Raw genomic sequence first — 14,364 nt, 5'->3', positions numbered from 1 at the left:
TTAATCAGATCGCTTAGCGAAATTTTAGTTTGAAATACACTACAGAGCTCTCGTATTGCGCCGGCCAGTGTGGCCGATCGGTTCTAGGCGCTTCAGTCTGGAACCGCGCGACCGCTACGGTCGCAGGTTCGTATCCTGCTTCGGGCATGGATGTGTGTGGTTTCCTTAGGTTAGTTAGGTTTAAGTAGTTCTAAGTTCTAGGGGACTGATGACCTCAGATGTTAAGTCCCATAGTGCTCAGAGCCATTTTTTTCTCGTATAGCTCTCCTCACGCTCGGTTTGACTTCATTCAGCTTCTGTTTGTCTACAAGGCCGTAACTTCTCTTATACAGGGGATGAAGCATTCTTTGCATTTGCAGAGTTTTTTGACATGTCTTTGAACCACGGTGTCTTTTCCATCCCTCACAACCTTTCTCGGCAGATGCATCTCTAAGACATTTTGTACAATGTTTTTAAGTTTAACGCATTTCTGCTTCGTCTTCAGTGCTGAATATTTTATGATGGCTACTTAGATACTCTGCGATTTATTGTTTCTCGTCGCTGTTGCCCACCAAAAGTATTCTCCTACGTTTTTTAACGTTGCTTGTAATACCCGTATGTATCACGACCTTGTGATCACTGATTTCCTCCTCGACGTTAACTAAATAGAAAAGCTCGAATCTGTTAGTTACTAAGAGGCCTAACACACTTCTCTTTCGCGTTGTTCATTTAACTATCTCATATAATTAATTTTAAGTCCAGACATTCAGAACAATCTTGGGCGGATTCCTTTCTCTGGCACCAGTTTTAACTGCATGACCCGCCTTTGTGCTTACCTTTACCCAGTATTTCACATTCATAGTCTGTAATAACCTCACAAGATATTTTCGAATTCTTTCCTATCGTTCAACAAATGCGTTGCCACTATTGGCGTCTAACTTACCTTCGCGAAATAAATTCCAAGCTTCATTTATGATTTCGTTGATTACCACTTACGGTTCCAGCTAACTGTCTGTGGCTTCTGAAAGCACTGACTAAAGCCAGCTGCAAACTGAAGCTGGTATTGACACTACTGATGTTGTCGCTTGAGTTCTGAGGCCATCCTTTGGTCTGAAGCAGGGTGGATGCTCCTGCAGATTATCACTATCACATGAACCTTTTCAATTTCCAATCTACAAGGATGAACGTACTCCCTGAGCAATGTGGCTTACGTATCCTGGAACATAAGTAAACCCATGTGCGCGCCACACGCTCCGCTAAGCTGGTAGGCGCTTACTGCGTATAGTGCACATCTGATATACTGAGGGGGACGGCGGACTTACAGTTTTGGTTTAGATAGTAGTTCACTTCCAATCACATGATCCAAAGCTCGAATAAACTCAGCTACAGACACATTCAGCCCAAACGGAACAACACAATACTGAAAACATTTACCATTATATAAAAAGGCTGTGTACTGCCTCGAATCATGTGCTAATGTGATTTCATGAAAACCTGAGGTCAAATCCAGGCTAGAAAAATATTTTGTATCATTGAATTTGTACAGAAGTTCCTCCATGGATTCAGGATGATCTGTTTCTCTTTCTATAAACTTATTCAGGTGACGTGAATCCAATACCAGCCTAACACCACCATCCTTGTTTGAAATACAGACCTTCGGGCTGTTACATGGACTGTGACTTCTCTCTACTATTCTCCATTTTTGCATTTTCTGGAGTTCCCTATCCACTTCATTCCTTTTACAGATAGGTACCCCATAAGGCTTAATGAAAAAGGGTTTGTGTGGCTTCATAATCTTTGACCCTACCAGGTTGATCACTAAAAATGTTACAGTTTTCCCTGAGAAAATTTTCTGATTCCTGCTTTTCAGACTCAGTCAAGTCATTTGTTTGTTTTATCTTTTCTGATATGGTTAGGGAGTAACTATCATCAACCAAATCCTGATTATTGTGACCCCTATTTTCCTCTTCCTCCGTGTAATGGGTACACTCTGGATAAATTATTTCCCTAATATGGTTACTGCTGTTTGTACTTGAATTTAACTGGATCACTACTTTTCCTTGAACACTAGCCTTTGGTTCAGTGTACAGTAATTCTGAATTTTGCCAATGAAACTCACTTTTGCTTTTACTATCCAGTCCATCCCTAAAATCATTTGCTCATTGAGGTCTGGAATAACTAAACAACCGTGTTCAAAATTAATGTTGCCAACAGAAAATTTAATTAGAGCTTGTTTATTTATTAACTTACTAAACTTGCCAGTGGCACTTTAATCCGTACACCTGTGATTGAAAATTCGATGTTACTTTCAGTGTCTTTTATCCTGTTCCTCAACTTGTCTGAGATACTACTAATTGGACTGCCAGTGTCAATCAAACAAAGTCCTGACCAATTGTTAATGCTTATTTCTACGTAAGGGCTACCTAAGGTAATATTTGGGTCACTATTCACATTCTCTGCCAACAAGTCACTTTCTAATTCAGTTGTATCGATGTTGTTACATACTTCTTCACTACAGGTTTCAATGTCAGAATCAACACAAGACTGAGTGTCATTATGACTGGAATTAAATACACATGAGACAGATACCTTACTTTCACTAAACTTAAAATTATCTTTCATGGGTGGATCTGATTTGATGACTTCACTTTCCTTATTATTTCCTAAACAAACTTCATTTTCACTGATAATAGATTCCAAAATCTTCTCACCTACTAACTAAGGTCGTTCCTTCTTATTAGTAGATTTACTTAAGATTTATTTTATTCACATTGGTACCAATACATTGTTTGCGCTCTTAATATCTTCACAAGAACCAACTTCGCTTTCAGAGTTACTTTCAGCTGCAACATCATTATCAATAACGTCAACATAAATAATTCCATCTAATTCCTCTTGTGTACATATATCATCAAATACATCATCCTTCACAACACTATCTTTACCAAAATCATCATCAAAATAAACTGTGGGTGATGCCTCTGCATGCACATCTGCCTTAACTACAAAGTGTTCAACATCTGAAGTTACACTACTGAAATCGCTACCTGTTTCATTATCAGAGTCATGTTTTATTCCTCATTTTGGCTACCAATTTCTACTAATATAGATACCTCATTATCCTTACCTTCATCAGAAAACAAGCTAGTGATACCATTCATATCATAAGTTCTGTCTACATCAGGTGTTAATGTGTCATCAATTAATGCTAAGTCATGTTAATTAAGTTCAAACTGTGGTCCTGCTTGAGTATGTGCATTATTCAATTCACTCAACATGTGATCCCAAAAGTTTTGCTTATAACTAGTATCGTCTAAGTAGTAGTCCCGATTTACATTACATTTATGATTGCTTTTATGTTTCCATCTCTTTAACCTCCTATTTGCCTGGTTTGTGCCATAATTATTCACCTCGAACTGACAGGCTCCCAACGAGGTGGTTACCTGTTTCCCTGGTTGGAATTGCTGTTGTGAGGCTGGTTACTGTTTCCTTGTTCTTGATGGTTTTCGTGTCTGTTGTAACTACTGTTTTGGTTACCACGCCAGTTATTATTTCTGTGCCCATTATATTGTTGTGACCCCCCATTCCTATTGTGAGTGTTTCTGAGGTTTTGATTGTACTGTCTGTCATCATTCTGCCATGCACGGTCAATTTTGTATACATAACGTAAAAATTCGTCAACACTGTCATCTTGTCCATATACAAGTCCCCATTGAAAACGGTGTGGTAGGCGTCGTTTCAGTGCGTCAATCTGTATCAGTTCGTCAAAAGGTTTGCTCAATTGTGACAATGTCCTTAATTGTTTTTCACAAATTTCTCGCATGCTAATTGCAAGACCTGTGTGATATTTGCTACCGTTAAGAAATTCAGATTTTATTCTTGCCTTTTTGTCTTCCGGCCAAAACTTTGCCAAGAATTGGCGTTCAAAATCGGCAAAAGACGAAGTATTTGTATCAATGTCTTGGTTTGCCCATGTAAGGACTTCACCATCCAAATTAGTTTCGCAAATTTAACTTTAGCAGACTCTGGCATGTTAGGTTGGAAACTGTCTTTGCACTGATGCACAAAGTCAACTGGATGCAATTTCGTATCACCTGGGTAACATGCAGAAACATCTGATTTCAATCAAAATTGGGCATTATATTATTATGGAGTTTTGAAACTTCAGAGCTGACTGTTTGCGGTTCTATTGTTACACTTTCTACTTTCTCGTCAATGCGGGATATCCTATCAGAAACAACTTCAGAAGTTAATTTCAATCTTTCCCCTACCAATTCTTTTTCTGAAACAATGAGTTCCTGCAACATTTTTAACTCGTCTTTTCGGTTCACTAATTCATTTAAAACGTCTACTTTCGTGTTTTTGACACGTTCGTTAACTAATTCAAAGCTTTTGTTTGTTTCTTTAAAATCGAAGGTTGTTAAAGCCTCCAAACAGTCAACTTTGGTTTCTACCATTTCTATATCACATGCAACAATTTGTACTTTGCTATTTGTTGCATTGATTTCTTCTCTCAATGATTTCAAATTTTGGTCCAGCTTTTCTGTGACCTCTTTAATGTTGCTACCTAATTGGTTATTTTGAGTTACCAATTGCCCTAGTTTATTATTCAACAATTGAGATATCTGATCAATTAAATTCGGTTGCTGATTTGCTCCCGAAAAACCATGAAAAGGCGAACAACTACTGCTCGCGGAATTTGCTTCACTGTTTAAGTGTACATTTGGAGTTGAAGCATGAAATTGACGGCCTGACCGCGTGGTCATGCCTATTCGATTTAACTGAGTTTCGCTCATTTTGATCAAAGTGGCTAAACACTAGACAAAACACTATCCTGCCTATCGGGTGAAATTGTCACACGCACACAATCAAACAAAAACAGAAAATTGTAGGACACTCTCTGCGACTGATACAAAAACAATTAAAAAGGTTACTTATCTGATTCATTTGCGATGTCATTCCAGAATTGCACTTTTGCTCCTGGCGACGTCTGTGGCGCAGTCTGCAACGTACAAGATTATGGTTCCTGCCTCTTGTACATGGAATTCTTGCGAGTTGTCCTCTGCACAGTCTTCCACTTGATCCCAGCTCCTCCACCACGTTGAGATGTTTATACATTTTCCCACCTTCGCGTTGCAAATGTTTTGAGTGAAATGCCCAGTCGATGCGCTGTTGTCTTCACGTCAATTCTACCAACATTGAGAGTTGTTTAGTTCTCGGGTTTTTGTAAAATTCCTGGATTCATGTCTCGTCGCTGTGCAGCCCATGAAAAGGATTGCGGAAAGCTCCCAAATAAATTCCAAAGTGCAGTGCAGTTTTAATACCAATATATTTCCAGGACTCTGGTGTCCGAGCCTGCTGAACTGTACCAGTTACATCACTTGTACCCAAAGCTGACATCAAACGACACAGAGTTCACAACAATCAACATACCAGTGAGACTACAATACATTCGCTCGCAACCCTAGCCAACAAACGAGTGCCTCAAGGCGCCTGCGTGACCTCTATTTATACTTTTGTTAACACACTACCTACAATGAAAATTATAATTTTATGTAAAATCACAATTAAAAGTTAAACCGAATAGTAGCTACACTTTGCTAAAATTTACAACCTCAGTGCTGAACATGGTGAACTTATTTTCAACTTAGTTACGAGTTAATATAACATTTTCTGACTAATTATGTTACAGGTAACAATTACATTTCTAAATTTGTTTATAACAAATCAACTAGTGCCTGAATTTTAGTGCTAACATATATCAGAGATTCAATTAACGTGCTTTATTTATATGTTCTATTTAATTTGGTGTAGTAATTTTATACTGATAGGTTTACTGGCACATCCTGACCATGTGCTACATTTCTTTCGATTAGTTACAGTATTAATTTCACATTTATATTGTGTTTTTTACATAAGAACAATGTTAATAAGCAAAGCATCGTTTTCGAATTATATGTATACTGAAATAGTGGTTATTTTTGTATGTAATTTGGAAACAGGTCACTTTACAATTGGACAATTAGGACTGGTATTTATCTTTAATGCTCTCTGAGGGGTTCTGATAGATAGCAATGAGATAGAGTAATATTTCAATCAGCACTGAGTAGCACCACGTACCTGTTGATAAGAGGTAAGGGGCGTTTCGGACGACAATAAAATCCCCTAACCCAAAGTGAAAGCAAAGGGTGCACAGGGTAGGGGGAGCTGCCTCTTGAGGGATATGGCCATCTGTCCCCTGCTGGGGTCGGGGGCAGGGGGAGTAGAGCTGTAGCTGCTTGGCCTGGGAAGGCGTTTCTCCTTGGTGTGCAGTGGTCCCCGCACTGGGTGGCTGCTGTTTCCCTCATCTCTACACGGGGCACACAAAATCAATGCTCTGCATGCCAGTGACCCAGTTTGCTGGAATGGGATCCTGGTGCAAGTTGATAAGGATACTTCATCACATCACTGGACATCCAAGGCGTGATCCGCCCAACCCAGGGGTTGGTGACATCACCCAGGCCAGGTTAGCTGGTCTAGACCTCTGAACCACTGTGTAACTGGCCCACCACGTGAGCAGAAGTGGGTCCATGGCCAACAGGTGGATGCTCAGTATAGTAGGGGCCCATCTTTCTTTTTTTTTACAAAGAGGTGGAGCACCTCCACGCCCACACCAGTATGATGGCCAGTACAAAAGGTCTACTGCCGTCTCTGCATAAGGGTTAGTGTTCACTAAAAGTGAGGTGTCGCAGGATGTGGGTTCTGCGATATTTGCGTACGTCTGGCTAAGGTTAGCCATTTATGCGCGCTCATCTGGAGATAGATTAGGTCGAAAGTCGAACGAAGGGTAGTGGTTTTAAGGGAAGAGGGAAAAAAGTGCCAAGGCAAGCGCCAAGGGGAAAAAAAACCTCTGCGAGAGTTAGGTCGGGTAGTAAGAGCAGTAGCGGATGTCTTGCTGACTGCGATAGGTCGTGCAAGGGTAGGTTATGTTGGAAGCGGGTATCATGCGATCGAATACCGTGTCATGCCAAGATTGGTCATAAAAGATCAGTCCTAGACGGTGCTGCAGCTCGGTGTGCTGTAGTATTCGTGTGCTGGGCCCGTGTGGTGTCTCCTTGGCCTGCTGCGGTGGCATCGTCTCTGTAACAGAAGAATTCAGTGCGGCGACGCGCGTGTTGCCATTACGCCCTCTGCTGCGCCGTGTCGTCAGTGACTTGGCACAGCTTCGTCAGGCTGGTGCTGAACGGCATCCTCCTTTACTGAACGGCGCAGCTCTGCTGCATCGTAGCCTCGAGTAGCTCCACTTGTTCAGTGAGCTGCGCCGCTTCAGCGTCGCTGAAATGCATCCCGTTCGCTCGCGCTTGCGTGATGAACGCTGCCTCTTTGACTTCTCGGTCCCTTGCGGGGGCCGCCCACGCGGCGGTCGGCGTCGCCGTCGATACCGCTGGGGCGGCGGTTGTCTTCTTTGCACCTTTCGCCTGCGGTGCTGCTGGGGCAGCCGCTGGGACAGGCGCGCGAACGTCCTTCTGCGAGGTCGCAGGACTGTTCGCAGGTTTTGCTGCACGGAGGACTTGGGCGAAGACTGCACGCAGTTGCCTCAAGGCCTCTTCCTTCTCTGCAGCCACGGCGGCTGCGAAGACAGCCCTCTCTGCCGCCATGACGGCTTTAAGGGCCGCCTCGCCGCCTTCGGAACGGTTGCGGCTTGAGAAAGCCGGGCAACCGCGCCAGCTGCCGATGTGCGGTGCGCCACACCGGACGCAGTCGGCAGAGCGTTACTACCGCGGTCGAAGGCGCGGCTGTCGTGCTCACCTGAGCACTTGACGCACCGCGCCGCGTTGAGGCAATACTTCGTGAGATGGCCCTCGTCCTGGCACCTGAAGCAGGGGCTGAGGTTGGAGGTCCATGGCGGTCGGGAGAACTTCCGCAAGTCGAAGATGCCGTTCCCGCCGTCGGCCGTTTGCACGGTCACGGCATAGAGCGGCACCCTTTTCTTGTTGGTCCGTTTGTGCAACCTTGAAGTTGCATTACCAAACCCGGCTCGCAGCAGCCCTTCCCGGACCGCTGCCTCGTCACAGCACCAAGGTAACCCCCTGAGGAGTGCCTCGGTCGTCTTCATCCTTCCTACAGAAGGTGCCTTCTCACGCGCCGGCGGGGCGTCGACAATGTGGTCGGCCACTGCGACCTTGATCGCCCTGTGGTCGGCCACGTTTGGAACTCGAACGCAGATCAGACTCGCAGACCACCTCGTTCTTAGCGCAATTCGTCATAATGTCGAACAGCGCTGTCCACCCACCTTCGCACTTGACGGACAGAAGGGGGGGGGGGGGGGGGAGACAGTCCGCGACTCGTCTTCCCGGGACTTCCTTGCTTGGTCAGCAAACTCAGTGAGTTGCAGAACCGAACTACCCAGGAGATGAAGCTCCCAATCCTTCCACTTGTCTAAATACCATGATGGCTGAAGAAGAGACAAGCGACTCATGTGCGTCCCCTACAGGAGCTTTGACGCTTTCTGATTTCTTCCCACAAGAAGGCTGGGGACAGACAAACGTGGAGCGACACTCCAGGATCACTCTGATCCTCGACTAAAGCATCAAGAACAGGAACGTTAGCCCGGCAGCAGTACAGACCATCAAGAATGAACTGGCTGCATCGGCTATCGCCAATGCGGAGCTTGAGGGAAGGCTGGAGGAGCAAAAGGAAAATGAAAGACTGTGTAAGCAGTGAATAAAGACAATGGCGGGTGAGGCTGTGCAAATATTACCCAAATCGAAGACAGTTAAGGAAACAATCGCCAAGGTTCCTCAGCGACAGGACGTGGTGGTCGTTCTAAGACCCCTGCTAGTTAGCACATTAACAACGCGCATGAGATCTTCAACATGGTGGTCAATCCTGCAGAAGATTAAAATCCACACAGTTAAACCTACGAAAAATGTGGTAATTGTAGACTTGGCCTCAGAGAACGATAAAAGTAGGCTGTCGGGTAACGAGAAATTATGCAACACCGTTAAGTGTGAACTGCCTGAAAAGGGAAATCTGTAGTTCATAATGTATGATGTTCCTGTAAATTTAAAGGAGGATGAAAACTATAACAGGATAAGACAACAAAATTTTGATGACTTGGACACAGAAACATTTAAAAAGGAGTTTAAACTTCGTTTTAAGACTGGGTCTCACGATGTAGTGCACCATGTTGACGATGTCTCAGGAGAAATGTGAAGAAAGATGACCACTATGCGCAAGTTGTACATGGACTTCATTACTATAAACGTGAGGGATTACTTATTGGTACTTCGTTATCATAATTGCTGGGATCTTGATCGCGTTCATAGGCACTGTAACAGGAAGCTGGCATGCTCCAAGTGCAGAGCAGAGGATTATATAAGGAAGAATTGTAACAGGATAGGGGTATATATCCCATGTATGAAAAGAGAGAAAAAATCCTATGGCGCATTGAAAGGACTTGCCCCATATACAAGATGCTGGAACAAAGGTTAATATCAAGAATTGATTATGGCTAATGCCATAACTGTTCCTAGTATTCCTAAAAGGAAGTACCCAAGCAAAAGGAAGAGAGATGCTGAAAGGGCGAATAAATTTGAAGAATTTCTGAGAATGGCCTCAGAGACTCGAAATGAGAAGCTGGATATGGTGGACATCAGCACCCAAACAGGGCCTCAAACTCAAACTAAAACTCCCTTATCCCACAGCTGGAGCCGATAGAAGACCGAGAATGGCAAGTGGAGCGTCCTGTGGTGGTGGGCTGACTGGTGGTGATAAAGGGGAATGAAGCACAAGACGGTCACTTACAAAACAGTACCGTGAGTAGTGTGAATAGGACAACATCCATGCGGGATTCTTCTCCCACTATAGGACTGGGAACAGACCCTACAAGGGAGTTTGCAGTGCTGCTTGCATGCCTGGAGCAGATACCTGTCCTGATAGCTGCTTTGTGACACATGGTTCGTGTTGGTCATAAATATGGCAGGAAAGTCACATGGGGTTATGAACAGAATACAGCTGAAGTCAATGAATCTCTCCACTGATTTGGAGCCCTGTGGGATCTTGTTAAAAAGGGTTTGAGAGACGAAACGAAAATTCCGACTTGGATGAGATACATATTCAATCGGTCCTAGCCAATGGGCGCATAGCGCTGGACTGGAAAAAGACATGGCCAGAGTGCAATCTTCACACTTACTTTCCACGACAATGCACCTAAGTTTGGACAGATTAACACAGATGACAGTAGGCTAGTGATGCAGGAGCTATGAAGAGTGGTGTTGGAGAAGAGGCTGGATGTGCTCTTTTTGGAGGAGCCATACTCCCATGCTGGGCAAATCATCTCTATGGCCGGTACATGGCAAGTCATCAGTAATGGTGAAGAGCCTAAGGCCGCTATAATTGTGCCTAATGACTTATTAAGAATTATGGTCCTGTCACAACTCCCAAACAGCCACTGCAATGTCGTGGAACTTCGGTCACCTTTGGGAATGTCATATCCAGGGAACATGTACTTCCAGTAGGGAGGAAATATAGAGAACATTTAGCCCATGTCACTCATGAGACCATTGCACTGTTGGGCGCAAGTTCATAGTGATGGCGGACATTAATAAGAAATCCGGCTTAGATTAAGTGACAGGGGGACGCAAATGGAGGGAAAGGAGTGGAGACAATCATGAGCTTGTAACTTGTGGTTGCTTACAGGTCGGGAACCCCACATCTACACTGGTGGAGGGAGTGATAGCACGAATACAGACATCACATTAATGACGCCTAGTGCTATAAGTTATGTTAAAAATGGGAGAGTACTTCATACGGTCATCCCAAGTGATCGCAACTTGGTTACATTCTCGTTAAGCGACAGGTAACGACATTGGGACATGAGGTGGGAGGTGCAGCTAAATTGCAACAAGACCGATTGGGAAAGCCTGCAAAGGAGTGTGACATTCTGGCATCAGTAGAAGATAACAAAACGTAGAGGGGTACGCTGGGGAGCTGGTGAGGGCACTTATCAGAGCAGTGAAGGAAGCTGTACCAACCAGAGAGAGACCTGTAGGGGCATCTGCATCGCCATGGTCTTCTGAGCTGGGCAGATGTGTCAGTGTATCAGGAGGGCGAGGAAGTACTACCAGTGAGGCGTCATCTGGCAGGAAAAACAACACTAACTTCAGCAACTCTGGGAGGCTAAGGAGCTCTTTCAAAAGGAATCAAGGGCAGTCAGACTCTGCAGCTGAGAATGGTATGTGCTTAACCAGTTGACTACTGACCCACTGGGAGTCTCCTACCAATTCGTTAGCAAGGAAATAAGAGAACCAATGGTGGCATCCAGTGCCAGAGATGGGGCCTGGATGACAGAGTCTTGCTGGGAAATTGCTGAGGTCCTTCTTCAATCCTTGTTACTTGATGTTGATAAAGTAGCAGACACAGCAGAGCAGCGCCAAATAAGAGCTGAGGATCATGGTGAATGTGCAAACAGCACTACCGTGTATTCCGTTTCGGAAGATGAGGTATGTGCCAAAATAAAGTCCCTGAAGAGAGGTACAGCTGCAGGGCCAAATGGCACCACAGGGGAGGGGATGCACTTCCTTGCCGCCAGCTGGTTGCACCTCTTACAAAACACTCAACCTAGTGCCTTAGGCTGAAGAAATTCTCCACCACCTGGAAAAGGGTAGATGGGACCCGGCAGAGGTCAAGTCATACAGGCCGATATGTTTGTTGGATCTATTGAGGAAACTGTCTGAGAAGTTGCTGGCTGACAGACTGACAGCACACCGAATGCAGTATGGGATGAGTGACTGGCAGTTCAGCTTTCTCCTGGGGCGATCAACATCTGACGCTATCGCCCTGGCGTCTGAGGTCTATGGCTCAGCTCCAATGAAGTACATTGTTGGCATCATGATGGGCGTTAGTGGCGCCTTTGACCACCTGTGGTGGCTTTCGCTCTTCACCTGCTTATGGGAGAAAGAGTGTCCAGGGCCACTAAATGTTTGTCTTAGGAGCTATTTTGAGGGAAAGGAGGTCTGGCTATCATCCCATAGCAGGCGGGTCAGCAAGAATATAACAATGTGGTGTCAACAGGGCTCTGTCCTGGGGCCACTCTTTTGGGACATTAACGTGGTGTTTTTGCTGGAGAGTTAACAACGTTGTGAGTTCATGCTGGATATGATAGCCTTTACAGACGGCCTCTTCCTGCTGGTTTGCGCCCATAGCTGCGAGGACTTATGGTGGAGAGGGCCATGACTTTGCTGACAGAATGGTGCCACAAAACAAAAATGAAGATTCCCCCCAATAAATCAACGTATTTACTTTTGAAAGGACAGTTAGTAAGAAACCTGACAGTGAGAACTAATAGCTCACCAGTTCTTCAGTGTCGTGAGATCCAATATCTGGAAGTCATCATAGTTGAAAAATGGAATTTCGTGATGCACAAAGAAACAATAACCCAGAGGTCACTGACGGTGCTCAACAGCCTCATTGGGACTCGGCACAAATGTTCTATTTACCAACAGACTTAAACTGTATCGCAATCATTCCCATAACAGGTTACGGTTTGGGAGTCTGAGCACTTAGGCTCACGAATGTCATCCCTTCCGTGATCGTGAGAAGAGTGCCACGAAACATGTTACTGTGTTCAACGTAGCGTGTGCGACATTTCTGGGTAGGGCCTTGGTGTTAATGGGGCTTTGCTCCCTTGACATCAAAACAAGGGAGCAGGCAGTTTGGTATTAAGCCAAAAAGCGAAGTATTGAGAGGACGACCGAAATTCGGAGGGTTCACGGTAGGGATAAAATTATTATTAAAAGGGGGGAGGAGTTGAGGCAGGAAGCTTTGTGGACTGAGGAAACTGGGCGGAGGACCTTTTAATTACTGTCTAACATTAGTGAGCATCTACAATTCAAGTACTTTAAGCTAAGTAGAGGATTGTTGCATTTTTTCATTGGACACGGGCCATAGCCGACATACCTATGCCAGTTTGGGAAGCGGGCTACAGCTTCATGTGTCTGTGGTGTGATGGAGGGCTTTCCTGACCATGTGATCAATGAGTGCCCCATACGTGATAACGTGGCAGCTGGATTCAGACAGCATCTACCACACTTCGAGGCCTACATCCCATTACGACAATAAGACAGTTTTCAAATGGCCAAAAACCTGGCTAACGAGGTACAACTGAAGATCTTACGGGAATTCTTGAGGGAGACCATGATCTTTCGGATATATAAGATGAAGCACGGTTGCACCTATCCCATACCGCCGTGGTGTGGACTGGCCGACTGCCGTTATGGTCGGGATTCTCCAAGCCATGGCATAAGGGGAAGGTGCATCACAAAACAAGAATAAGACGACAGCAGATTAGTTTAGAGTAGGAAATATTTAACTGGTAACAGTAAAAGTAATAAACTGCAGCAGTTGTAAAGTTTCTTTGGCCAGCCCAGTGCCCTAGTTACGCTCACTGGTATTAGCTTGGTGGGTATGACTAACACCTAGCAGGTTTACAAGTACTCTGGCACAACCTGTAACACTGCAGGTAGTGTTAGTAGAGTCGCAGTAGTTATAAAGAAAAAGTAATAAAGAAAAGAAATTAGTACGAAAATAGATAAATAAACAGCTACGCACTTGTACTCAGAGATGCGTGTCCGTACCTCTAAAATAAAACACGTGTAAAATCTGTGAACAAGCAAGAGTTCAAAAAATTGTTTAAATGGCTCTGAGCACTATGGGACTTAACAGCTGAGGTCATCAGTCCCCCATAACTTAAAACTACTTAACGTAACTTACCTAAGGAGATCACACGCATCCATGCCCGACGCAGCATTCGAACCTGCGACCGTAGCGGTCGCGCGGTTCCAGACTTTAGCGCCTGGAACCGCTCGGCCACCCCGACTCTTAGCGAAGGTCACAATCAAGTAAATAAAGCTACACTACCGATTACAAAGGCAGCGATTGGAAATGAGATAATTAGTCTGTTAAAAAGGTAAGAAATCTTTCTAAACGATTTTTTACTTCTAATGCATGCAAAAAGTATTTATCTAGTAGCGTGAACAAATACAAAACTATTTCTAGTTTGTGGACAATTTCAAGCACTTTGAAGGTAATGAGGTCAGTGTATGTTCAGAAGTAGGACTATTTGGGATGTATGAGGCTGTATTTTCAAGAACAAAAATCGGATGGGGAGAAAGAGTCACACTGAAAATACTGTAGCTTAAAAAAAAAAAAAAAAGAAAACTGAATACAGATCCATCTGAGAGGGCGCCGACAGTAGTTATTAATTTATTTATCTTTGTATGTAGTATGATTGTCTGTTACAAAAGCGCAGTGATACATTATGGTTACTATTATTTTTCTTACTGTATATGTGCAAATTTATTGAAAGTTCGGCTGGAACTTGTAAACCACAAGCCTCAATAGAAT

Source organism: Schistocerca serialis, chromosome 1 (assembly GCF_023864345.2).
Source record: "Schistocerca serialis cubense isolate TAMUIC-IGC-003099 chromosome 1, iqSchSeri2.2, whole genome shotgun sequence".
NCBI lineage: Eukaryota > Metazoa > Arthropoda > Insecta > Orthoptera > Acrididae > Schistocerca > Schistocerca serialis.
This window is presented reverse-complemented; position numbering follows the sequence as displayed.